Raw genomic sequence first — 27,643 nt, 5'->3', positions numbered from 1 at the left:
TTTGATTTGATTCATGTGAAGATTGGACTTCACCAAGACTGCCATTTTTACCAATTCTGTTTATAACTTTTATGGACAGAATTTATAGACACAGCCGAATCATTAAGGGGATCCAGTTTGGTGGCCTCAGGATTGTGTCTCTGCATTTTGCAGATGATGTGGTTCTGTTGGTTCTTTCGGGCTGTGATCTTTAGTTCTTGCTAGAAAATTGATGGATGGATGGATGGATGGTATGAGGTATTGGCCAAATGACCAAACCTATAAACACATTTTCTGGCCAGTAGAATTGTGACGACAAACAGTTAATGTCTTCAAGAGGAAAAAATAAATAAAAAAATAAATTCCAGATCTTGTTTTAAGATGACTTAAAGCAGTGTTTCTCAACTTGGGTCCAGGACCCCTCAAGGGGATCCCCCAAAGAGCACCTCAGGTCCCCTAGACTTTTAACATTCAGAGCCATTGTGATTAATGGCCACACATTTTCCCTATTTTAAGAAAAAAAAAAGTGAGGCTATATGTTCTTAATTCAACTTTGGTTTAATCAAAGGACAGGACTTAGCCAGAATACAGTATTTATGGTTAGAATCTCTCTTTTGAAAACATAAAAACAAGCATGGTTTCAGCACAGGGTGGTGCAGGAGGTCCATGGCTTTTCAGTATTCGTCTGAAAGTGTTCCTCAAGGAAAATAGATTGGGAACCACTGGCTTAAACTGATGTTGTAATATTAAAACTCTTGCAGGGCTAAAGGGGATGAGTAATGGGTGAAAAATGAATAAATGCTAAGGATAATCAAATAAAGGTCACAATTAGTAATCTCAGAAAAGACCAATTAGAAGCATCAAGAAAATTAAATATATCTATTAACATGACCAAATACCGATAATAATCTCAGTGTTTAAATGTCTTGCCCTCCTGTTGCTACCTTCTAACATTTGCAGATTAGCTTGAGTTCTTCATTTTGTATCACTTAATAGAATTGCTGGAGAGAACAATATAACTTGATTAAAAATCAAACTATGATTTTTAAGCTTTCAGGCTCAATAAACCCTTAAATAGCTGCCATGATAACAATACTATAATGAAAAAATATAATCTTTATTTGTTACAGCTTCAAAGGACAATTTTCACTGTGACTGCAAAGATATTTACCATCTGAGGACAGGATGCTGTTAGTCTTGTAACTGTAGGCCAACACTGCAGTGACCAATCAGACTCAGCATGTTTCTCCATGTACATAAAGTGCATTCAACCCCAAAATCTGCCCCCCTAAGGGAAACACACTTCTCCCAGCTATTAACAAAACATCTTAGCAATTCAGCAAACAGTCCCTCTCCCTTGCTCAAACTACACACAGCATCCCTGTAGCGCCATTTATCATCAAACCCCCCCTGGAGCATCCTCCAACAAGGGCTCTGAGCCTAAACATATCCTCACTCTAACTGGTGCTTTATAAATCTCCACCCTGCTTTCACATTCTCCTTCTTCTTTTGAAACATCATTTTTACCCAATCCGAAGAAGAGAACCAACAACTCCCCTGTTTCTTTGTCATGTAAGAAAAATGTAGAAATTATAGCTCAGTACGACTTCCGGTAGGTGCAGAAGGGAGCAGTGGATTTACAGCTTTTGGAGTCCCTCATCAATGTCATTCAGGGAAGTTTTCATTTGAGTAATAAAGTGGGTCCATCACAAACAGATTTGGAAAAGAAAACAACAACAACAAAAAAAAACATTTGATTGTGTGTTTTGTCCATTTTCCAGTCCAGTTTGTATGTGATTTTCTGAGCTGAAAAACATTCATGTTCTTCAATCTACAAACTGGTTTTCCATCTAAAACCTGGGGGTCAGTGGGCCTCAAGGTACATAATTGGACATATCTGCTCTAGAGAGATCTGTAAGTGGCCTCCTGCAAAGATTCCTGCACCTCTTAGCTGTACAAAGCATCCTTTAGGCTCATTCCGACAGAGAAGTTCTAAGAACGCAGTTCTAATAACTGTCCTAGTTCTAAGAATGGCCCTTTCCCAGGGGAACTGTTTCATGTTGCATTCGCACATGAGTTGGGGGCGGTAGCGGGACCGATGTGACGCTACGGTCTGCGACAGTAACGTGTGACTTCTGCGTTCCACATAACAAACTAAACCCGCGAAATATAACGAGATCACAACACCATCATGGACAACGAAGAGATCGCTGTGATCATGCTCTGCCTCACTGGGATGTTACTGATGGAGGAAGAAATCAGGCGTCTAAAGTCGAGGCATTTAATGCACATTCAAAGAGTCATGTCGAGGCTGGAAATGCACACAGAGAGAGTCAGGAGACGAAGAATACAGCGGCAGGCGATAATTATCCGTTTCATGGAGGAACAAAGGAGAGCACAGCGCCGCAGACAAAGGAGACGACGTGTAAGTTTAAATTATTAAACATGCCACGACTGTATGCGTGTCGTATGACTAAACAGTTCGAGTTAGATTTTTTCGAAATCGTGTTCTGTTTGCGTTTCAGACGTTGCTGCGGCTCATCGCACAACACTCCTCACCGTTCCTTCTGGGTCCGGAGCAAAGCTGATGACTGGTGGAAAAATGTGATTCCCGGTTTTACAGATGAACAGTGGATAGATAATTTCCGTATGTCGAAAGTGACATTTCTGTACATCTGTGCCCGCCTTAAGCCTGCACTGGAGAGGATGGACACAACTTATCGTCCAGCTATACAGCTAGAAAAGAGAGTTGCTGTTGCTCTGTGGAAACTCGCCACTAACTCCGAGTATAGGAGCATAGCACACCTGTTTGGTGTTGGTATTTCAACAGCCTGTAATTGCTTAAGAGAGTTCTGCTCATCAGTGGAAGAAGTCTTGTTTCCTGAAGTCATCAAGATACCAAATGTACAGAAACTAAAAGAACTGTCACAGTACATTGAGCAGAGATGGGGGGTACCCCAGTGTGTTGGAGCTGTTGATGGATCCCACATTCCGATCTTAGCACCTCTGGAGTACCACACAGAGTTTTTCAACCGGAAGGGGTGGTATTCTATTATTTTACAGGCAGTTGTAGATGGAAAAGGTCTGTTTTGGAATGTGAACATTGGGCAACCGGGCAGCTTACATGACTCCAGAGTTTTACGTTTGTCGGGTCTGTGGGAAATGGCAGAGAGATATAAGGTGTTTTCAAAGTATAGGAGGAACATCGGAGGACAGGATGTTGGCCACTACATCATCGGAGATGCTGCCTATCGATTGACAAGCTGGCTCATGAAGCCCTTCCCGGACAATGGTGCCCTCACACAACAACAAGAGACATTCAACTTCAAAACAAGCAAAGCTAGGGTTGTGGTTGAAAATGCTTTTGGCAGGCTAAAAGGACGATGGCGCTGCCTACAAAAGCGGAATGACTGCAGTCTCGAGAGAGTGAAGTCCATGGTGCTCACATGCTGTGTGCTTCACAACCTCTGTGAGAGCCACGGTGAGGAGTATAGACTGGAGTGGAATGAAGACAACCCTTATCCACAGCCTGATACTCCAACACCAACAGGTGCAGACACTGAAGCAGTTGGAGTGCGTGCTGCTTTGATGCATTACCTTGTGCCAACCACATAATGTAACAGATGTTAATGAGTTTTTTTGTTCTTTCTTTGCTGATTAAATATGTCTTCACCTATTTCCAAGCAGTGTGCGCATTATTATTTATCTGTTTAGGAAGTTAAGGGGTAATCAGTCACTGGAGGGATTGTTATATGTATAACAGCATTATAGCAGGCTTAATGCTTAACAATTTTGACACATGACAAAGGGTTTTTTTTAGTGCAAAACTTTAATAAAAAAATTGGACAAAACTAAATATACATTAAACAAAGTGTCAGCAGTGAAAAATTTAGAAAAAGAAAGTGTCACCTGTGCAAGAATAAGTTAAAAAAAAAATCAACAAAAGTGTCACCTGTGCAAGAATAAGTAAAAAAAAAACAACAAAAGTGTCACCTGTGCAACTGTGTCCAGGTGCGGGCGGGATATGAATACATCATTGTGGTGCTCCAAGCCTTTCTGCAATCCTGTCCATTATGCTTAAGACACCTGCCATAAAAGTTCTGTGCTGAAGGTCACCCTCAGCCAGATCTTGTCGTAGACTCGCCATCTCTTCTTGTATTGCCGCACGCTCTTCTGACTCCGCTTCTTGCTGTGCATGGAAGAGCTCGAGCATGCTATTGAAGTGTTCATCACTTGTGCGTTGCAGCTCTGCATCTGAGACAAGCATCTCCTGCACAGTGGTCAGAAGAGTGTCTGTCCGTTTTCTCTTTCCTGCCAAAAAAAGAGGGCGGAGAAATATACTTAACATACACCTACAAGATAAAAAATACTGCGGCAGTACTCTGGAGCATGCATGTGCAATGCAATAAATATTTTTTTTTACCAGGTCTCGAGCAGCTGACGGTGCTGGCAGCTGGCTGTTGATGGCTGGTGGAAGCTAATGGCAATGTTGTCGCCGTCTCTAGAATAGTCACTGCAGGAATAAATTTTGTTAAACAAAAAATAAGTTATAAAAAGAAAGAAAGGATAGCAGACAGTCAATATAGAAATTTGTGGCTCCATGAGGTTTTAGCTGACCATTCTAAATCAGTAAGAGCCACGTACACAATATATCTTACAACTGCTACTTAACAGCTTAGATTGCACAATTCAAAATGTAATAAGAACGTAATACGATTAAATAATATGAATGTTTTATACCTGTTGTGGGCTGGCAGATGGTGGATGCATCAAGACATGGCTGGCTGATACTTCTTGATGCAACATCGGTTTGAGGAATGTTCACTGTAGGGTTACAAACAAGTTTAAACAAAAAAACAACCCAACAACCATCTAATAATGCACTTCTTTCATTAAACTAAGGTCATATCTACTGGAGTAGAGCTTCAGAAAAATACTTAATCCAGGTGAAATGGCTGAACCAACTATTACTAATCAGTCGTGTGCGGCTTTTTCTGTTACCATTTTTGACAGTAAATAAGTGAATATGAACATAAATGGGCTGTTTTCTTTTTTTTTTTTTAACTCCGTTAAATCGAGCGCACAGATGTATGCTTATTATAAGCTCTTTTGTTTACCTGAGCAATGGCGGGATGGCGTGCTGGTGGCTGCGGGAGCATCCAGGATGCTGTTCAGCTCCGTCTCTGAGTAAACATTAGAACCACATTACTATTTGATAATAACACTATCAATAATTTGACAAATGTATACACACAAGCAAAGCCTCTTCTCTTGTTTACTAACCTTTGAACTCCTCCGAGGTGGAACCGTTTTCACCACGGGTTCTCAACTCCAGAAGCCCAGCGCACGAGTCCGTTGTTCCTGCGTTCCCCGAGTAGGCAGGTCGGTGGCCCAAGATCTGGTCTAATGTCTCGAACCATTTGCTTGTTTTTCTGTTCGCGCCACTCTGATTGTTGTGGTCCTTGATTCTTTTATAGTCTTGTTTTAGTTTTTTCATTTTCTCCCTACACTGCTTCGCATTGTGGAAGATCCCCGCTTTCTCCAGTTCTAAGCTTATTGCCGCGAAGATTTTAATATTCCGTTGCGAGCCTTCAAAACCTCGCTGGATGTCCTGGGTGGCGTAGATGGCCAACAGAGATTTGACCTCCTCGTCGGTCCATTTGTCGCTGGCTTTGTCCATTTTCTGTTGTTGTCTGTAGTTGAGTTCAACAGTGAATTTTAAAAATGCCGGGGTCACGAGAAGAGGAAGTAAGCAGAACTCCGGTAAGGGGCGTAGCAGCGGACACCTACGTCATGAGGGTTCCTATAGAACCCCGCTCAGACCCTGCCTCGGAGTAGGAGCTAAAATGGTTATAGGAACTGGGGGCTTTGGTCCCTAGTTCCTATATGTCGGAATGCGCGAAAAAACGGCCTGGTTCCTGAAAAGGTTATAGGAACTGCAAAAGGTTCCTACAGTCGGAAAGAGCCTATTGTAAACCCTGAAAACCCGGTGAAGAAACTATTTTTCTCTTCACATCTTGCTTCAGAGTACTCCATCATGACTGCCATCTTGGGCACCACACACCCCAAATTCAAATTTGATGTATTTAGTTTGAACGTGAGCTGTGCCCACATTGACAGCACTTGTTAACAGTGTGTGTTGGACTCCACCAATGGTTGAGTGCTCCCTCTGGGCTGGGATGATTCCTTGCCTCATGTGGAGGAGTTTAATTGTCTCAGGGTCTTGACTGGTGGTAGGATGAAGCAAGAGGTGGACTGAGAGATTGTGCTGCACCAGTATATTCTGGTGAAGAGAGCACTTGGTTGCAAAGCAAAGCTCTTAGTTTTACTGGTCCATGTTCCAAACCACATCTGTCGTCACCAGATCTTGGTAGTGACTTACAGATTTGGTGGCCTGAAACGGTGGCCAGGCTCAGCCTAAGAGATTGGTGGAAGAGCTTACACAAATGGAGGGAGCTTGGTGTGGAGCTCCTGCTCCTTCTTATTAAAAGGAATGAACCCTTTGGTTCCTGTGTCTATTCGTTAGGCCTCTGCTGAGTATATTTCTGCAGCCACAAGGTCAATCTGAATACGTCAGGAGTCATAATAACGGGAACACTTGTGAAAATTGGTAAAATGTATAATTAGCAGAATATGAGTTACTGGTGAAAATCAAATGAATATGTTACAGAGCATAATAAAATAAATAAATAAATACAAATCTTTCAGGCTTGACTAAAAAAAGGAAAAAAAAAGAAACTTTCTGGATAATTATGGAATGGTGCAGCTGTAGCTCTAAATCTTTATCAAGCCCTAGAACATTTGCGAACATTATCTCTGCAAAGGCCAACTTTGAGAAAGTGAAGCAGAACAAAAAAAGAGAAGTTTTAGTGCTAACAGTTCAGGCAAGTGGCCATTTTGGCACAATTTGGCACCATCTGTTCTTGATGTACCCAAATTGGGGGAGGCTGTAAAAGGTTTTACCTCCCCTTGGAGGTTTTACAGATACATCCTACAGTGAGGAAACCCCATGGCAGACTCAGGACTTTCTGCAGGAATTCTGTATCCTTCTGGCATGGGAATGCCTTAGGATCCCCCCAAGAGGAGCTGGAGAGTGTCATTGAGGGGAGGGATGTTTGGGTGTTCCCCCCTTAAGCTGTTGTTCCTGCAACTCGCCCTCAGATAATTGGCTGAAAATGAATGTATAGATGCAATTAATATAATTTGTGTATCCAAATGTTTCACTGGTTCTGTATGCAATTAAACTAAAGACAGATAATAACATCCTGCAGATTTACTGTTAGACAAAAATGAAAATTTGGTGATACTGTTTGAAAACAAAGTCGTCTTTCCCTAATTAGTGTCTCACAAAGATGAAGAGAGAAAAAACCTCAAATTCAAGGCTTTTAAGTGTCTGTTCAAAATTCTGCAGGGAGTGTTAGCAACACTACAGAGTCATCCATGCAAAACAAGGATCATTATCTGTGTGATGAAGTCATATTAAATGAAAAATGTAGTTAATTGCTAATCCCAAACAGTGGCATGTCATGCAGCAGTTTGTCTCTGAACGACTTCTTTTTGGTGGATTTCTGGGAGGGTTTGACATCAAAGCTGCAGCAGGGGATGAAAAGAGGCAGCTTGTGAGAATTCATCAGTGGGTTTACACTCTGCATGGGCAGTGTGGCGAGAGAAGAAAACTAAAAAATATACCTGTAATACTCTCAAAACTCCCCCCTGCACACTTTTTGGGTTAGTACAGAGACACAGAAATTTGCAAAGAATTTGAAATGACTTTGATCCCCAAAGGAAGATGCACTCTGTGGAGCAGATACTGAAGGATGGCAATCACTTCTGGAAAAAATGAACATGGTTAGTTAGTTTCACATTAAGCAAAAATGCACAATTACAAAATATGAATATCCAAAGTGGTGGAAAAAACAGGGGGAATTGCATTACAGAACACAATGAGTGCTATGAATAATCACAATAAGATGCAGAAAATATTAGACCATAAATCATGCAGCCAAACAACAATTTCTACACATTTTATAGCATTAAGAGGTAAGAGATATCAATGTTATTGACAAGTCCTGTTAATTGTTATGTTATGTTAATTGACTTTTAAAAAGTATTTGGCACTATAGATTATACATTACTAATAAAAAAGTAATAAATAAATGGAGCGATATTAGAGAGATAACTTATTCTTGGATCATAGAGGTTTTGATCATAGAGATCAGTGTGTTTAAAAAAATGTTAATTTTGATTTTTATTGCGCCACATCTCTGTCAAAAACCAGGGGAGCACAATAAACACACACAGGCTACTGTCATGCATGAATTAATAAAAAATTAATCCTAAAATAAATAAAGTAATTGTGAAAATCTTATACCTCTTAGTAAATTGAAAAGCTAACTGTAATATTTAATGTCATGTTTTAGAGATGAGTGGTAAAGTGTCACTCAGTGTGGTTCTCTTGTTAAACACGTTTAGTGAAATGTACCAGTGGAAGCCAGAATCAGACAGTAGTCACATTTATCTGACAGTAAAACACGATGAACTGTGAACCTAAATTTTAACGTTTACATTTGCATTAAAAAATCACTGCACACAATCTTTACTTATACAACACAATGTTAATATTTATCTGGGATTGTTTCTGCTCAACTGTGCCATTTTCCTTTTTTTTTTTTTTTTTTTTGGTTTTTGTTTTTCTTTGTTTTCTTGCTTGTCTATAGTATCTTTTTTGTTTGTTTTATTTATTTTGTGCAAAAGTGAAATTACAATTTATACTGTGTGTCTATATAAAGTGCTCTTCTTAGGTGTCCAATTGTAATGAAACAAAACATAAAAAAAATAAAGTTAATTAGAATGATACAAATTCTATGATTTTTTATAAAAAAAACCAGACAAACAAAAACAAAAAAAGAAAAAAAAACAATGTGTTTGTGCACAAGTGCTCCATTCACCTTATGACAATAAAATCAGTTAAATTAGTGTATTAATAATAATATTAATAATAATAATAATAATAATGTTGGGTAATATAATTAATGTATGCAATAAAGTCAAATGATAATCATCAGTTATTTAATTTCCAAAAGTAGTAACATATGCACCTTGTTGTAAAGAAACATGTGCATGTAAATATGTGCATTTTGATATTGTCTGGACGGGAATTTGCATGTGAATTTGCAAACGTGCGTGACATCAGCCTCATTTAGGGTTAAGGTTGTAATGGCTTAGGAATGGTCTCTATTTCTCCCTAAAGGATGGTGTGTCATTTTTATGGAAAGCTGTGATTTTTAATAAAGCTATGAATTCTATTAATAAATTATCCCTCTGATTTAAGTTAAGTGTATGTTTGGATTTTCAGTTTTGCAAAAGCTGGTGGGTAGGTGTATTGTTTGTAGGTCTCCCAGCAGGCATATGCATGGGGAGACGGGGATTCTACAGCTTAGAGCATCTGAAAAGTTTTGTGTAACTGTTGACCAAAAGTTGTGAACTGGTGTGCAGACCCAGACAGCATGATAACAGGCGTCAGAAACACCCATGGTGCATTGTGAGCAGATGTCAGTAGTCGTTAGCCCCATTTTATATTTCTTATATTGGGTGATGTGAGTTCTGTGACTGATTTGTCTTGAATGAGTTGTACATTAGTGTTTGTTGCCATTGTTAATGTATTATACCAGATGCCAGTCCAGCTTGGGGAAGTAAGAGCGGTGTATATGTCTTGATTCCATTTAACTTGCAGTACATGTATTGTGATTTCTGTTTTAGTTATATATTTTTTAGTTAATTAGAAATTGATTTTTATTGTCTTTAATTTGCATTATTTCCTCTGATATTTGTGGGTCCCTGAGTGTTATTTTTACATCCATTTTTTTTTCTAATGATTGCTTTAAGCTGTATATAATAAAAGGACTTTTGGTTTCCCATCATATTTCTGAGATAGATCTTGGCAAGTCATGAAGTCATTGTTATCGAAGGTGGAGGTGTGTCATCCCTTTTTCTTCCCATGTGTGAAAGTGAATAGGTGTTTTGCAGAGGTGAAAATCAGGATTTTGCCATAACGGGGTGAATTTACATGGTGCAGTGGTTGAGCTTGTGATTCTGAGGACTCTCCAGCAGGCTGTCAGAGTCAGTGTTTTTAAAGCAGTTGTGATTTTCAAGTGAGGTACTAAGAAATGGCAGATCTGATAGTTTGAGATTTTGGCAGTATGTCTGTTCTAAATGAATCCAAGCATCATTATTGTAGGATTAAACCATTTAACTACATACTGTAACTGATTTGCTAAAAATAATGAGGTAAATGTGGTACTTCTACTTCTAGTTTTCCTTGAAGTTTATTTTTTTGAAGGGGTGAAAACTTGACCTTGGCTTTCTTATTTTCCCAGACAAAAACTGTGAAATTGAACTGTTGAGTGACTGGAACCATTTTTCTGTCAGAGTTACAGGAGGCATTGAAAAAAATATATTTATTTGAGGTAGAAATTTCATTTTGACAGTTGCTATGTGGCCTAAAAGTGAAAGTGGGAGATTTAACCAACATTTTACATCATTTTGCACTGATCAAAGAAGTGAAGAGTAGTTAAGTGAAATAACTCTGACAGCCTGGGGGAAATATTGATACCCAAATATTTAATATTTCCAGCCCCAAGTGTTGGAAGTGAAGTCTGAACGGCAGAATCCCAGGCATTATCTAACAGTGCAAGTAGGGTGGATTTATTCCAATTAATTGTATAATTAGATATATTTTAGATGTTAATGATTTTGAATGTCTCCTGTACTGTGTCACGTTTCAGCAGACTGGACCCAGTGAAAGTCAGTAACCCAAGGATTGGTGTAAAGATAGTTCATTTGAACAATGTACTGGATTGGAAGGCGGTGTCAGGATCCTTTCAGGTAGCTCGTCTGTGAACGTAGGAGAAGAGGGGTGAGCAGGCAGAATAATCAGTGACAAAACTCAACTGACTGGGGCCACGTACCAGAAGGCATGAAGGAGTCCCACACAGCAGATATTTCTGGATGAGATGATAGGGGCAGCCAGAAGGATTTCCACCGCGACTCTGTTAAGCAGCTGAATTAAAGATGGTTAGAATGGGGCTAGTAGTGGGTTAATATGCTCCAGACTAATCCTTCCGATGGGAGTCCAGAGGGGTCCTTCCAGTAATAAAGGTTAAGTCCGTAATCCAAAATCCTAGTCCTAGAGACAATCCAAAAAGGTCAGAGTTCCAGAATAATCCAAACGACAGAACAGAGTTACCAGACTGGGGCAGGCAGAATCAGAAGATCCGGGTCAGAAGCAGGTCGGAGATCAATTCAGGCAGGCAGGCAGAAGAACAAGGCTGGAAACGTGCAGGGAATAAACCAAGACGATCTGGCAGAGAGAAGTTGTCACACACAGGTATATAAAGAGCATAGCACAGGTGGAGGGCATCAGCAATCAGAGCAGAGCTGGAGGGAGGATGCCTTCAGGGACGGCTGGGAAATCCTGACCCCAGCCAAACACTGTGACAGTACTGACTGGATGAGGTCTTGTAATTGTGATCAAATATCGTCAGCATATAATCTTACTTTGTGCTCTGTCTGAATGCTTAATTCCCTGAATCATGTTGTTTTCCCTTATTGCTTGAGCCAGTGGTTCAATGAAAATTGCGAACAATGAAGGAGAGAGTGGACATCCTTGTTGTGTTCCCTGGTACAGAGTGAATGAGGATGAAGTGATTCTATTTTTAGTTATGTTGGTTCTGTGTATAATAATTTTATCCAATGGATGAACGACTCCCCAAATCCAAATCTACACAGAATTACCAGTTAACTTTGTTGAATGCTTTTTCAGCATCCATAAATGCAATACTTGTATAAACCTGTGATTGTTGAGAGATGATCAAAGCTAATAATCCTCACAAAAAGAGCTCTCCATGACCAGGCTCCATGGTATATCATAGTGCCATGTGTTCCCATATATGGGTCATCGGGTGAGTTTTCCTCTATGCGGTGAGATTATCTCGTATGCTTCGTGATTGTAAGTCCAACATTGTTTCCTTCATTAGTTTGTTTTCTTTTCGGAGTGTGTCCACCTGCTGGTTTAATGTTCAGCATTTTCTTTTTGCACCATGTCGATTTGATTGTGCATGTTTTCTCGGCTGGGAGATTAACCCTGCTTTCAGTGGTCTGCAGATCGTTTGTGTTCGTCGATGAGTCCTTCTTTTTCCTCTTATTGGGGTTCTGTGATGGTATATCCGATGTGTTATCCATTTTCTCCTGTCCTTATATTATTGATCAATAAATATTTTTAAGTCTGTGAGTTCGGCCACCATGTAAACGTTTATTCAGTCTATTCTCTGACGGTTTGATTAAGCCTGGTACACACATAACAATTTTTGGGCTGTTTTTGTTCCAATTTTGCCTCTTCCCGACCTTGGACGGCAAACGCCCGATCATTATGAGATTTCCCTGTACAATTATCATTTGGTCTGAGGTGTGTTACAAGCAGATTTGTCCCCGATGATCCTCTCCGAATTGGGTTGTAGCCGACAATCGGAAATATTGAACATGTTCATTATTTCACAGCCGATTTCTGAGGAATGCCGGTGACTCGTGCATTCTGATTGCGTGGATGGTGACGTGGTACGGAATGTAGCCAATCAGAGAGCAAGTTGGCTGGGGAACAAGGAAGTAAATAAAGTCTGTGTTCACGCGTCTCCAGTCAGTTATTTTTTTCAGTTCTGGCTTTTACATTAACAATAGTCCCAAGACCACCATCATTCCCTCGTCCTATTTATCCAACTCTATGCTGTGTGTTGTGTTTTCCGGTTGTTACTATGGTTCTTCTTCATTTTTTGCCGGTTGTTGCAATGGTTCTTCTATGTTTCAAGGTTTGTCCGGCTTGGAGGACTAGATTATAGATAAGTTGCGGGACAGCATCATCATGTGTGTGTTGTTCTGTGATTACATTTTTGGAGCACACTACACACAGTACGATCAAAACTGATTTTTTTATCCTAACACGTGACGTCTCGACTAGATAAAAAATCTCATAAGATTAAAAAAATCGTTATGTGTGTACCAGGCTTAAGATATCATTTAAATTACCAACAGGCCACCATCATTATTGTTGTCTGCCACCAAAGCCACACCTTAAAACTAGATGAGCCTTATTAGGGCTCACAATCTGCATCATGGTTAACATCAGCTCAGGTTGTTGTTTCTGCTGTATGTCTTTACACAGAGCTTCTAAGTGCCAACAATAACTTTCAGAATGGCAGAGTTCTTAAAAATTATGTTAGAAATATTGTCTAAATTTGCTTGTTGATCTTATTGGAGAGACTGAATGTATCTGCAAGGCTTGACAAATGCTTCAGCTTGAAGGCATAAAGTTTTGAGTGTGCATTTTTTTTTCCTGGAATTTTCTAACATGCAAAAGTACTAGTAAATACAACAGACTCCAAAGACTTTATAAATATGTAAATGTGTTATGATTTAGCACTTTTTGGTTGTCTGTTACTTAATTAAGATTTAAGTTATATTTATAAACTTTAAGAAAGACATGGGTTAATCACGTTTTACAAAACTGTTCAGCACAGTCACTGATCATAGTGGTTACACATGGTCTAAATAAAAAGAGGTCAGAAGGAGAGCTTTTCCTTGGTTAATCTTTAAAGCAATAAGCGAAGAATTGTGATTTTTGCTGGAGCATATGGCTCTTCCATTTCCATTTTAGTTACTGTAAATGTAAAGGACAGCCTGAGTAAATCTTCAGAAATACATTTTTTTTCCTACTGCAGTAGTGAGCAGACGGCTCAGGTGGGTTCTAATCCCTCATGGTCTCGTCCTTTGTTGAGCCTCTTTCGGATTTTGTCTTTTAGCTTAAAGTGAATGAAGGTCTTCATCCAACCAAAGAAGGATTTTATCCATTCCAACTTCTTTTCCTACATGAGCAAACAGCACTCTGCTTTTCTGAGCTCCAGCCACTACCTGTACAGTCACACAACTATGTTTCTATGGCAACAGTGTTTAACTGGGTACACACAGAGAAGCTGCTTTAGCAGAAGGAGTTAAAAGGAAGAAAAAAAAAAGTTTCTGCTTGGAAGAGAAAACCTGGCTGAGGCTTTGAGTGGCATTGCAGGCGGACCTGCTTGACTGACAAGTTCAGCTCTTTTTTCCCCCCTGCTGCCTTGTAGCGCCATTATGTTCCCATGACAACAGCATCCTTCAATTCACTGGGCATCTGCTCGTTTTGCCCCTCACTAATTCACAAACAGTATCAATCAATACAGATGATGCAACTCTGCCATTGGTCCTCAGGGGATGGCAGAGGCAGCGGTGTGAGATATTCATGTATAAATAGGAATGTACTGTAAAACACACACCACACAAAGACACCCTGTATGTTCTGAGTGTGATACAAAGATTAAATATGCCCAACATTTCATCTATCTATCTATCTATCTATCTATCTATCTATCTATCTATCTATCTATCTATCTATCTATCTATCTATCTATCTATCTATCTATCTATCTATCTATCTATCCATCCAACCATGAGTTTCCATTTCTGTCGGGCTCACTTCAGCCTATGCAGAAAACAGGCCACCCCTCCCTCTTTTGTAAATTAACTTTGTACAACACTCAATTGTCTCATTTTCAATTAGGGCAAAATGCTTCAGATAAAAATGTATTACGGGTGAATGAAGCACCATCGCATTTCATCTTCAATTTCATCTGAATCAGCAGGAGGTGGTTGGGGTTGATGAAGGGTGAGCAAAGCACACAAACCCCCACCACACACATATAAATCTATTCTGTAGAAACCATCCTTTAACATATTGTGGATTTGATGAATTGATTTTATTTTTTGTATCTCAAATAATGGTGTAGTAAACTCTAACAAGGAGCTTCCACAGTCTAAACAAGAGTATTTACACATTTATACATATATATATTTTGGTGAAATGAAAATACATTTTGTTTCAAGATGTTTACTGTTGTTATAAAACAGAGGTTTTGGCACCATAGATAATGCATTACTGATTGAAAAAAAACTAAATAAATAAATAAATGAAGATATATTAGAGAGACAACTTATTCTTGGATCATAGAGATTTTGATCAAATCAGTGTTTTTTAAAAAAAATATATAATTTTGATTTTTATTGCGCCACATCTCTGTCAAAAACCAGGGGAGCACAATCAACACACACAGGCTACTGTCATGCATGAATTAATAAAAAATTAATCCTAAAATAAATAAAGTTGTTGTGAAAATCTTAATACATACCTCTTAGTAAATTGACAAGTGATAGGTATTTTTCTATCAGTTGTCTGATGTCAACTCCAAAGTCTCAACCCCCGCGTAGCCTCTTTATTGAGCAGATTACGTAATTCACGTGAACCATTAGCAAGTCAGTCCAAAAAAGGAAAAAACACAGCATTCATCACACAACAAGCTAACTGTAATATTTTATATGATGTTTCAGAGATGAGTGGTAAAGCAGCAGCGTGGTTCTCTTGTTAAACACATTTAGTGAAATGCACCAACAGAAGCCACAATCAGACAGTAGTCGCATTTATCTGACAGTAATTGAACTCTGAAACTAAACTATAACGTTTACATTTGCATTAAAAAAAACACTGCATACAGCCTTAACTTATACAACATAATGCATAATGTTAATGTTTGTTGTTTATTCAGGTTAGTTCTCACTTCAAGAACTCCTTGGAACCCATTGATGTTTATATCTAATTTTGACTTTTTTTTTTTTTTTTTTTTTTTAAGACCAAAAATTGAGATTACTTAATCACTGTATATTCCTTCTGTGCAAAAAAAAAAAGAATAAAATGTTGATGTGAGTGAGCTGATCCATCATAAAACACATTTAAGTCTTGGTTATTAACAAAAGTGCAAATATTTAAAATGTCACTGTGCTTGAAGCTCTTCTTTCAAAAGAAGTAAAAAAAAAAAAAAACTGAAAAAATCTTTTTTTTTTTTTTCATTTTTAATGGAATCATTTTACATCAGTGTTTCTCAATCCTGGATTTCAGGGACCACTGCCCTGCATGTTTTAGTTCTTTCCAACTCCAGAACACCTGATTCAGATTAATTGAACTGCTTTTCAAGTTCTTTGCAGCCTGCTAACGAGCCATTCGTTTGAGTCAGGTGTGGTAAAGATGGACACCTCTAAAATGCATGGCAGCGGTCACCGAGGACCAGGATTGAGAAACACTGTTTTACATTAATGATTTCTTTATTTTTCTGAATTAATAAGTTCTTCTCTCTCTGTGTGTAAATAAGCAAGTATGCCCACCATGATGAGTAGATGGTTTCTGCAATATAAGAGGCTGCTGCTTCAGAACTGCAGTATCAAAACCCTCATTTTTCTAAAGAGCGACTTTAGGTGTATAAATTATTAAGAGTAGGAATAAAGAGTGCACGCTGTTCCGTAACAGGAAGTCAACCCTGTCCTGTACTTTCAGCCCAACACTAACCATTTTACTAATTAAGAACTTTAAATGACACAATAAAAAATTAAAATGTTTGCACATGGTAACCAAAAGTTGCTAGATTCCATTTATTTACTTTAAAAACAAAGTTATCTTATAAATCATGAAAAGTAGAAAAATACCTTCATTCAGAAAAAGATCTTATTTTATGTTAAAGATTTTTTTTTTCCCTTTTTGTCTTTTAAATTAAATGTGCTTAATTGTGAATGGACTGATCAGTTTTAAAAAGAAAGGGAAAAAAAACTGAGTAAAGGTGCAATCCAAAACTTCACATTTGCCTTGAAATTTACAAATAAATGTTATACATTTTCAATCAGACCCAAAAAAATAAATAAAAAAAGATATATATATATATATATATATATATATATATATATATATGCATAAATAAATAAGCAGAGAGAAGCAGGTTGTTTAGAGATTCTGAGTGATCAGTAAATCAAGCAAAATACAAAAATGGTCAGACAAGGCCAAGTCAGTGACAGCAACAAAAGAAATATCAACACCTTTTGAAATAACCAGGTCCAGAATGTGACCTCGAATGTGGGTCGGTTCCTTTACATGTTGCCACAAACCAAACATGTCCAATATGGAAGAACATTCTTTGACATTACCATCCATCATGTTATCTATGTGAATGTTAAAATCCCCAGTAAAGATAAGATGGTTAAAATCAGTAGAGATAACTGGCAATTCAAAAAATTCATCAAAAAAAATTTGGACATTGTCCTGGGCGTCTATAGATGAATAAAAATAGGATTTCAGGAATGCCCCTTAAAATAAAACTCAGATATTCAAAAGAAGTAAAATCATCAAATGAAATCTCTTTACATTGGAATGAATCTTTAAATAAGGCAGCTTCTCTTCCCCCTTTCCTCCCGTTTCAACATTTATTCATAAAACTAAAATGAGGGGGTGCTGTTTCATTAAGAACTGTAGCACTTGTGTCTTCTGTTAACCATGTTTCTGTCAGAAAAAGAAAATCTAAACTGTGAGAAATGATGAAATCATTAACTAGCTGTGACTTGTTGGACAGAGATCTAACATTAAGTACAGCAGCTTTATGAAGTTTACACTGGTCTCTGTTGTATTCTGAGTTATACAAGGTACAGTTAACAGATCAGATCGATTCATCCCACAAACTGACCATGTTCGATTCCTTATTTTCCTAACTAAAACAGGAATCCTACTGGGTCCAGGCTTGATCTCAGAACAGCTATCAGTAGTAGCAAAACTACAGCAAGGACCCCGAACGCATCATGGCATGTTATCTTTGTTGTGAATTCTGTTGTTGCTCCATTAACCTCCTGCACATCCTCCCGTGCCCTGCTCTGCAAGGACAGATGATCTGAGAGAAGGATGGAGGGGAGGAGCCCTGTGTTTCTTGGTAGATGGTTGTTGCTGGGGTCTGAACTGGGATAGAGACATCCTTTGAAGACCTTGTGTGATGTGGAGAAGAGGGTCTGGTGAGGGGGAGAGTTGGGAGTTTTCTGTACACTCATGTCTGGGTTTGCCACCCCAACAGCAAGTAATCACACCATCAGGTCTGAGTCCTTAGTTCCAAAAGATATTGAAGTTATCAATGAACTTTATCCCATGGGCGATAACCATGTGTTGAGGCCAAGAAGTCTACTGAAAAGTTCAATTCCTTTACTATTCAGGAATAGGTCCTGAAATGTGGACATGGTGTGCTCCAAACTGACACTGTCTCTCCAACAGCAGAGAAAAGTCTTTCTTCAGGATCTTGGAGCCAGTTTTCCTCCTCAGAATATCAAAAGACCCCCTGTGGACAATGATCTTCATCTGGATGTGACCACAGAATGAATTTCGGGTGGTTGAGTGAGTGCTAGAGCTTTAAATGTCCTGCTGGATTTACCTCTGCGATGAGCAACATCAGACCAGGTTCTGGCTGGGGTTGATGACTTTGGTCTGGCACCAACACTGTTCCAGTAGGAGAGATCTGCCTGACTGTCTGGTTTGGGATCTTCTCCAGCTATTCCAGTATCATTTGAACACATCCAAGGAAGTGTATCAGCCAGGTCTGTAGCAGGAGGCTCCACATCTGACATTACCTAGCGTATGAAGATTTGACTTAGTCCATTTGACAACTCAGTAGCTTGTACAGAAGCTGCAATAGAGTCAATAAATTCCTCATTCACACGAATGCCTTGCGGCGTTTCAGTCCTCTTCTCAAGCTGTTATCCTAAAAGAAAGTTGCTCACACTCAGTGCAGCTCACTGATACTTCAGGGTTAGGAGACATTATTTCACTAGTTCTCTGATGATAGCCAACTAGATCTATCAAAAAATATTGTTTATTTATAAGTGACCAGGAGTGCCTGTTCTTAAATTTCTTGCTGGTAAAGATAAGAAAAAAGAAGAAAAATACAAGCAGAAGGGCAAGCAAAGCAGGAAGCGTCTGCACGGCAGCAAAGCAGAAAGTCTACAATTTAATTTGATTGAAGTTAATTTAATTTAATTTTGTCTCTTTGGGGTTAAAATTTTTTTTTAATTTATTTTATTTTCTCTTTTAGTTTTATGTTTCAGTAATTATTGTGATGACTCCTCTGTCTCTACCCCTGTCAATATATTTAATCCTGTTGTCAGATTTTCAGTTAACAGTTCAAACCTGCTTATCAAACATTAAATATATAACTAAAACTAATTATTTCTAAACCTATCATTATAAATCATCAGTGAGAATGGGCCTGCAGATGGTGTGTGTGTGGTTTGTCTAATTCCCATCACTGTTAATGAGAGCAGTTTACTAGACTGCTGCCAAACTTAGCTTAACATAGTTTAACATTGTTAACTAACACTGTTTAAGAGTGTGTGCACAGCAGCTTTGTGTAGATGGAGACCAGCTGGATGGTTGATGCTCACCACTTAGCTCTTGGTGTTTGCACCGCTTAAGGTCGCCAAGAAGACGTGATGGAGTGTGACACCTTAAAACATGACAATGATTATAGTGTGTTAAAATATATACTATATGCTGCTCATCAAATGTGTGACAGGTGAATGCAGTCCAGCTCTGTCAATTATATACTTGGACTAAGCTTTTTTTGGTATCAATACCTCTCATAAACACATCGCTGAAGAACAAATGTAAGATGGATACACACAGCTAAATGTTAAAGCACAACGAATGCACAACCCATTGTTACACATTCTAATTATTTCTGACATTTGGGACATGGATGATGAGTTCTACATAAAAGATGTACAAAAGATTAATAGTATAGTATAGTATAGTATAGTATTAGGATAGTACATTATAGTTCTTTACTTATTATTGCATGACTTGTTTGACTTTCCTGTTTCTCTATTTTCACCAGCAACCATGCCACATTCAAAGTCATGTAAATCCCCTTTCTTCTTCATTCTGATGCTTAGTTTGAACTTCTCTAAGTCATTCTGACCATGTCTACATTACTAAATGCATTAAGTTGCTGCCATGTGATTAGCAGCAATTTAAAACTGTCCCTAATTTCGTTGAAGTGAAGAAATGCAAACTGGTTTCACTAGCTATGTTCATGGACAGATATTTCAATTATCTGACTGAAATAAGTCCAGTCAGATATTCCAGCTGACATGTTTACACGGACGATAAAGATTTCAGTTGTTTTGTTTTGTTTTTTTTAAACCTATTGACCGTCAAAACGAATCTTGACTCCTTAACTCTTTCAGTTTCTAACAAAAAAAGCATTATTCCAGCCTCAGTCCCGTTCTGTTTTGCCGCTACCATTTTTCAAGTTATTCCTGAAACTCGTTTTGTCATTTAAACACAACATGGTTCAAGCATGCTCAGAAACAAGATCCAACACAAAATGATCAGGGTGAGCGTATATGTGGTTACTTTTTCCGGCTGATCCGATAGTGAAAAGGTTTAAACCACTCCTCTCGATCGGATTGAAAATTCTTTCCAATCGAGACTGGTTGGATAAACTAGTCTTTTTTTTGGTGTTTGAGACTTTTTTATTCTGATTGGACATTAGACCAGATCAAAAGTGCTCAAAATGCAGCCACTGTTTGAATTTGTTTTCAAGTATATTTAAAGTTTTAATAGTTATCAACAAGATGATAATATTCTTGTCAACATGTAGGCAGTTTCAAAAGGAAACATTGTGATTAAATCCATCTGAATGAAGGAGAAGAACATTTCAATATTGAAATCACGTTCCAATGAACCAAATGTAACATTCCAGCTCACTAAACTTATTATATTGTTTTATTGTTCTATTTATTGTATGCCAATAAAAGAAGCACTTCTGAACTGCATATTGCAGATGAGATGGAGCTGAGATTAAAATCCAAATGTCTGAGAGAAATGGCCGCAGCATAGTCGCAGTGTCAGTTTGATTAAGCACAGTGAAGAATGTGATCTATGTGCAGCCAGGTTTACAGCTTTCTTTGTAATGGATCAGATCCACATGTGCTACTGACACATCACAATTATTACTGGGCTGTTTGAGGTTTGCTGGGTGAACGCTGCCAAACAATATTTTGTGGCTGGAACCCAGATCGATTTCCTCAGTGGTTTGATCATTATCTCATCCACAGAACATAAATACAGCCAGCCGGATTTCCTTCATCAGTAATTCGACCTAATGTGTCCATCACGCCACCGGATCTGGAAGTCAGTCACAGATGGTTTATAATTGTGACTAATTTAAACATCTGTGTGTAAATGTATTATAAGCCTGAAACACACACACAAAGTTTGGATGGGGATCAAATTTGTCCTGAATGGTCCAATCAGGATTATTTAGTTTGGGTCTTCAACACCGCTGGCAGCCTCTAACTAAGGTCAATTCAACATCTGTCTTGCATCCTGTTTCTTCTCTGAGCTCTCTCCTGCCAGTCACAGCCACTCTTGTCTTATGTTTTGCTCTGTCCTTTTTTTCTTCATTTTCCTTACCTTCTCTAATTATGGTCTTTTGAGTTTCTTTAATGAATCAGCCATAGTCTGCATTCGAAACAGTCATTGTGTTGACATGAAATAAGAAAAGGCTTTATTGTCATTGTACAGGAAACTATAATGAAATTAAAATGTCACATCTGAAGGTGCACTGAAAACAAAGACAAGAAAAACAGGCATGATGAAAGGTACAGAGAAGTGTCACAATTTGACAAAAAACTGGATAAAAATGCATTAAAATGCAGGGTAATGAATAAAAAATATGTAATCACAGACACTACAATTGCACTTAAACCAAACTATTGCACAAGCTCCAACCTTCACGGGGAAACAGTCATGACGTGTGATTGTTTTTGTTTTTTTTTTTTAAACCTTACTTGTCCAGCATTTTAGCAAGCCAAATAATAGTCTGGTTGCTGTGTTGTGCCAAACAAATTTGCTCTACCAAAGGGAGGTTTATGGATATAAGGCTCCTGTTAATCTGATTTATTTATTTATTTACTTTGAATTTTGGAACGTATGTAATCTTGCTGGACCTGACCAGAGGGGACAGAAAAAGAAGACAGCAAAAGAGAAAGCAGAAAGAAGAATGAAGAGACAAAAATGCAACAAACTGAAGGCAACGACCCTTTAAACCTAAACAAAATGATGCACTTGAACAGAGACACACCTGAAAATTTCCTACTGCTTTTACAGAAAAAAACAGAGCTTACAATAATCAAGTTCCTAAATACTAACCAAAAAAGAAAAAAAGAAACATATCACAAACATATCACAACAACAGTCGAAGTACAAGAAACACACTCACAGAGAAAAAACAAAAATATCTCTTAATGTATAAACCCACTGGACAACTCAGTGACTGTGTTAGCATGCAGAGTAAGAGTGGTGAATGAGATTGTGCAAATGTGACCACGCCTCCACAGAGGCTAGAGGCAGACTAGGGCAGCCCGGAGACCTGGGTTCTCAGCAGCAATCCCGGAGCACGAACCCATGCCACCCCACATTGAAGACGACCCCAGTCCCACCCAGAGGGTGGCAGAGGAGAGCCCCAGCCAGAGCCCCCTGTGGTTCTGGCGGGCCAAGCTCGGCAGCCGCCGGCCCGCCACGCACCGGCCATCCAGGGAGCCTGAGCAAAGGGCCCATGGCCTTAAGAGCTCAGAGACAGCCCCTCCCCCAAGGCATAGGGCCCCACCCAATGCCCAGAAGTACCAGGCCTCCTCAGACAACCAACCAGCATGGGCCAGCACCCACCACGATGTTTCAGCCGCACACCCCAGGAACCAGGGCACCATCAACCACCCCCACCCTCCACCCACTCCACCCTCTACCCCATATAACCCCTCACTCACAAGATCCCCTGCGATGTACCCATAAACACTCACTTTCACACAACCACATCACACATAACCCTCCCACCATGACCCATGGAGGACATCCCCGGCAGACCAGAGGACAGGGAGCCCCTAATCCGACCTCCAACACCACCCCCTGCCACCTACCCTATCCCATCCCACCCAGATGTGGCAGGTTGGGCATCCCCCAGGGACAACAGCCCCCATCAGCGCAGTGAATCCCGGTCCCAGCTCCTGGGGCAACCACCTCCCCCTGCCCGCCCCAGCGGCGCCCAGGGTGACAGGGGTGTGAGAGATCCCCATTACCCTCACCTTCTCTGCTCCAGACTGTTTGTGAAGTGTATGTTGTTTGATTTTAAAATTGAGGGGCAGTGACTGCACTATGCTGGAAGCAAGGCCACATTAGCAGCCCCGCCCACCATGCACTATATGGCACGCCCCCAGTTGCTTGTGTGTTGTGTTTAGGGTTGGGCATTGAGCATTGATTGGAACTAGGACTTACTTTCCAATTCTCCTGGAATCGTTAAAATTTTAAAATTTTGATTCCTATTTTCGATCCCTGGTCTGCCGACTGGAAGACGAAGCTGCCGAACACCAACAAAGAAGAATCTGCTGGAAGTCTGCATTACCGCCCAGTGATTGGCTACACTTGTATTTGACATGAATGACAGCCTATCATCACAGACTTTTTCAGGCCAAAAAGAAAAAGAGCGCATGCATTTTGGCTAGTCAAGCAGGGAGTGCTTGTTGTGTATCTCCAGGTGTCCTGGGATGAAAAAGCCACATAAAACAGTGGAGACACTTTTCTTTTTTGGCCAGAAAGGTGAGGAATACAAACGTACCCAACAATACTGGGTTCACAGAAAAGTCAAATTGTTGTCAGACCGCAAATTTGATTTTATATATGAAGAAGGAGTTTGCAGGCAGACATTCATAAGGACTATACTGGAAAAATACATAACTTGGAATAATTTTGTGGCAAACTATTTTTGATATTTTTTAACACTGGACCCTTCTGTGGAAAAGTAATACAGTTGTTAATGGAACAGATCGATAAAATGACATCATTACCACAAAACAGGTAGGAAGTCCCTTTTGCTGTGTTGCTAGCCATAGTGTTTCTTTTACTGTCTTTTGGTGTTTAGGAGTACTGTAAAATAAATGATGTTGCTCGAATACAGAGACTCTAAGCTTTTTAACAAGGTATAACTTGGAATTATATTGACAAAAGTGTTATTGGAGAGTTTTAGATTTTATCTAACAAAATGTTGACCGGGTTGCTGGCGACCAGGTGGGAATGATGAGGTTAAAATATGTAAACTTTTTTGACCCAGACTCGAAGAGAATCAAAATCAAGAATCGTTAGGAACTAAAATCGAAACATGGAACCGGAATCAGGACCGGAATCATTCAGATTCAAATGATTCCCAACCCTAGTCGTGTTACTTGTGTTTTGATGTCTAAGTGTAATTAAAACTGAGAGGTGAGTCACCACAGGGTTCGGCCAAGGAGGCCACTTAGAAGGCCCCCACCGCTCCACCCCGCATGACGTGAATGCCTCCCAAATCCCTACTTGTGTGTGTGTGTGTGTGTGCGTGTGTGTGTGAGCACTAGGCACCCCCGCTCCCCAGGAGGCCCCCAGGGTAAGACAGGCCAGGATCAGCCATCCCCCACGACCGGGCCGCACAGTGACCGCAGCCAATGAGCCACAACCGATCCCAGAAGGCACCCACCCATCACATGCCTAGGGGGAAGGAGAGGAGGGGGAGGAGGACAGCAGCAGAGTCCACACCCACGGCACATCTTCCCCAGCCCCAACCAGGCCCCCCCACAGGTGCATGTGATCCCTCCCTAGTGTGTGAATTTTAAATGTTCTCACTGCCCAGGGGTAAGACAAAATGTTCTTTAGTCTGCTTGTTTGGGTTTTGATGCTTCTATATCTCCTTTCAGAGGTAGATTCTGGTACACTTTGCTCTGAACACACATCTGGTGGTGGCATTGTCATCCAGGGTGGACAAAATACATCCAGTGATTTTCCCAGCTGTCGTTATCACCCTCGCCAGATTCTTCCTCTCATTCTTTCATGCAGCCAGCATAGTAGAGAGGGATACCGTACACCAGCATACTTTTAATGGTAGAGCAGTAGGTCATCAGCATCCTCTCCTCTAGTCCACTGCTTCCCAGGATGCTCAAGAAGTGTAATTGCTGCTGGGCCTTCAACATCACTGAATTTGTGTGTGCTGTTCATGAAAATTGCAAGTGTGTGACATGGTGCCATGAAGTAAAACACAGCTGTCATGTGATGCTTCAGGCTGGAAACATGAACAGAATAGAATAAAATCAGTTCAATTGTCACCATGCACAAACAAGCGCTCACATGTGTACAATTAAATTTCTTAAAGCCTCCTCTCTTTGCTTGTAACAAATCAAACAAGGATAGAGTAATCACTGCAATAAATATAAAAAGAAAAGTACATGTACTAACATAAACCCTTAAAGGAGAAAGGCAGTAGTGTTCATGTAGTGCAAATCTTCGGCATCTGCTTGAGTATATAATAATAAAAGTTGTGAAGTGTGGTTTCTCAGCCTCTGAATGCTGCAGGGAAACAACAGCACCAGGAAAGTACAGATTGAATGTCAGTGCGCCATCAAAACAAGTCTGAAACACAGAATTGAGACTGAAAGCTTCATATTGCTTTAAAGATGAGGTTATGGAGCATATATATTTTTTGTTGTAAATAGATGGCATCATTGTGATATAACCCCCTACCTACTGTGGAGCTTAGCACCATGAGGGCACTATACTTTGATGAAGTCGTTTTTGTGATTTCTTTCATTAGTAGGCTACACCAACTTAATTTTTTTTTTTTTTGTTTGTTTTTGAGTAATGTTTTGTTAATCCCTACAGAGAAACTGTCATCAGAGGAAAACAGCTTTGGAAAGCTCAATCTGCTGCTTCCTTCTGTAAAGACTTCTTCATTTAGAAGGTTAAATGAAATGTTAAAATTTTCTGTAAAAATAATTCCAGCAACAGAACAGCAGGAAAACCTTAGCAAATTTCAAAGACACAAATAAATGGTGAAAGTTCCTGCATGTTGTTAGAAACTAACAATATCCTGACTGAGGTTGGGCTTCTGCAGCTCAAATGGGGTTGAAAACTTCCAATCCTTGACATGATTCTTTAATCTAAGGCCTGCAGACCCTTCTGTGCGAACTCTCATAGGAAATTGTAGGAAATTGTTCCATAAAACACAGTGACAGAAATGTAGTAAGTTAGTCGGTGTTTGACCAGACTATGCAGTGTTCCCAGACATGGACGGGGATTGCATGCATCCAGATATGGACATTTTCACCTAGTTAAAATTAGATTCTGCAACCAGAACAAACAGAATAGCTGACAGTGGTGCAGCAACATTTAGATGACATTTGATTCATGGAAGGATGGTCACATTCAATTGGGTGCAAGAAAAATGAAAATGCCTATCACTTTCCAACATCTTATGATCAATGACAGCATACTCCTGACATGTTTTATTCTGGTCAGTGTAAATTTAATCTGCTTTGACACAATTTCTAGTCAGTGTCAACACTAACCAATTGGTAGCTGTAGAGGCTCTGACAGTAATATTTATCAGAAAAATAAACATGAGTGGATGTTTGGTGTCTGGATAACAGACATTCATTTGCTTTGTTTGTCTTATGTTGCTTTTCTGACCCATAATGCACTACTCTGTGACTTCACTACCTAAGCTCTACTTCAGTTTGCAGCTGATTCCCCTGACATGTTTAACCTCTTTTTAATGAGAGACCCCTTTACATGGGATACATATAAGTACAGAAAGATAATGATAAAGATACATGCAGTATAGAAGATCTTTGCACACACTTAGAAGCACCAGTCCTAACATGCATTCCAAAATGATGGCTACAAGTCAGCTACAAGCCCCATTTCCACTGACGGGTGCAGGTCAGGATGCATTGTTTTTTTGTTGTTGTTGTTGTTTCCACACATTAAAACTGGGAAGGGTACCCTATTATCTGACCGAGTCCATCCCACTTTGTTCCCACTTCCACTGGGGTACCAATTTAACCAACCAGACCCAAAAGGTGGAGTTTGACACATTGCAATCCATTGATTGGTTGGGGGAAAAAAGTCACTTTACGTGTGACCTTGCATAAAAACAAAGCAGAAATGGCTCCTTGTTAAGAGCAACAGATTTTCTTTTTTTTTTTTTTTTTCTTTTGATTAATTCTCCATTTAAAATGGCATTACGAAGCACCGCCAAGAAGAAAGAACACAAACTGTTGGATGAGTGCCATCCTCTTCCTTTGCTTCTGAGTTGTGTTTTGGTTATACTTTAAGGAAGGTGCTGTGCTGCGAGGGTGTCATGCTATTACATAGCTGTGGCATCTATAACATCTATCTGACTGATACTCCGCCTCTCAGGTAAGGTTACGGTTGACTGTGGGAATGCAACAAGATTACAGCTTACAAACCGTATCTGCCCCCTTAGGCCTTGGGAAGTTTGTTCTGGGTCATGATGCAACTTAAACCTTGCTGAATTTGACCCGAAACATCACTGTGCTATCAAATAAAACTGTCCTGACATTCTCAAAGACTCTCACATTTATTTTAAAACCTTTAAAGGCGTAAAACATAAAAAGAACACTTTCTTTTTAACCTCTGGAGAACAGTTTAATGAGTTTAGGTAAAGGCAGGACATCTGGCTCTTCTAAAGGGCAAAGTCTCGCAAGTAAAAAGTAAAAAGGAAATAAAAATTTACCCTGAGTGACCCAGATGGGAACAAGTCTATCAAATATTATAACAGACTTTCAGTCATTTAACCGAAGTGTGAATTTCAGCCACAGACTGCTGGAGTAAAGTCGATGCCCTGAATGTAAATTT

General features: G+C 39.5%; 2 long non-coding RNA genes across 2 annotated transcripts in view; both read right to left on the bottom strand.

The window, feature by feature from the left end:
* The window catches only part of LOC121642872, a 296,332-nt gene that overhangs the window by 160,872 nt on the left and 107,817 nt on the right, over positions 1 to 27,643 (bottom strand). The window lies entirely within an intron of this gene.
* LOC121642873 lies at positions 262 to 23,757 on the bottom strand. The gene is made up of 3 exons (XR_006011002.1): positions 23,684 to 23,757; positions 16,421 to 16,426; positions 262 to 273 (listed from the first exon to the last, which is right to left on the bottom strand). It is a non-coding gene; the product is annotated as an uncharacterized LOC121642873 (long non-coding RNA).

This window comes from Melanotaenia boesemani, chromosome 7, assembly GCF_017639745.1.
Source record: "Melanotaenia boesemani isolate fMelBoe1 chromosome 7, fMelBoe1.pri, whole genome shotgun sequence".
NCBI lineage: Eukaryota > Metazoa > Chordata > Actinopteri > Atheriniformes > Melanotaeniidae > Melanotaenia > Melanotaenia boesemani.
This window is presented reverse-complemented; position numbering and strand designations above follow the sequence as displayed.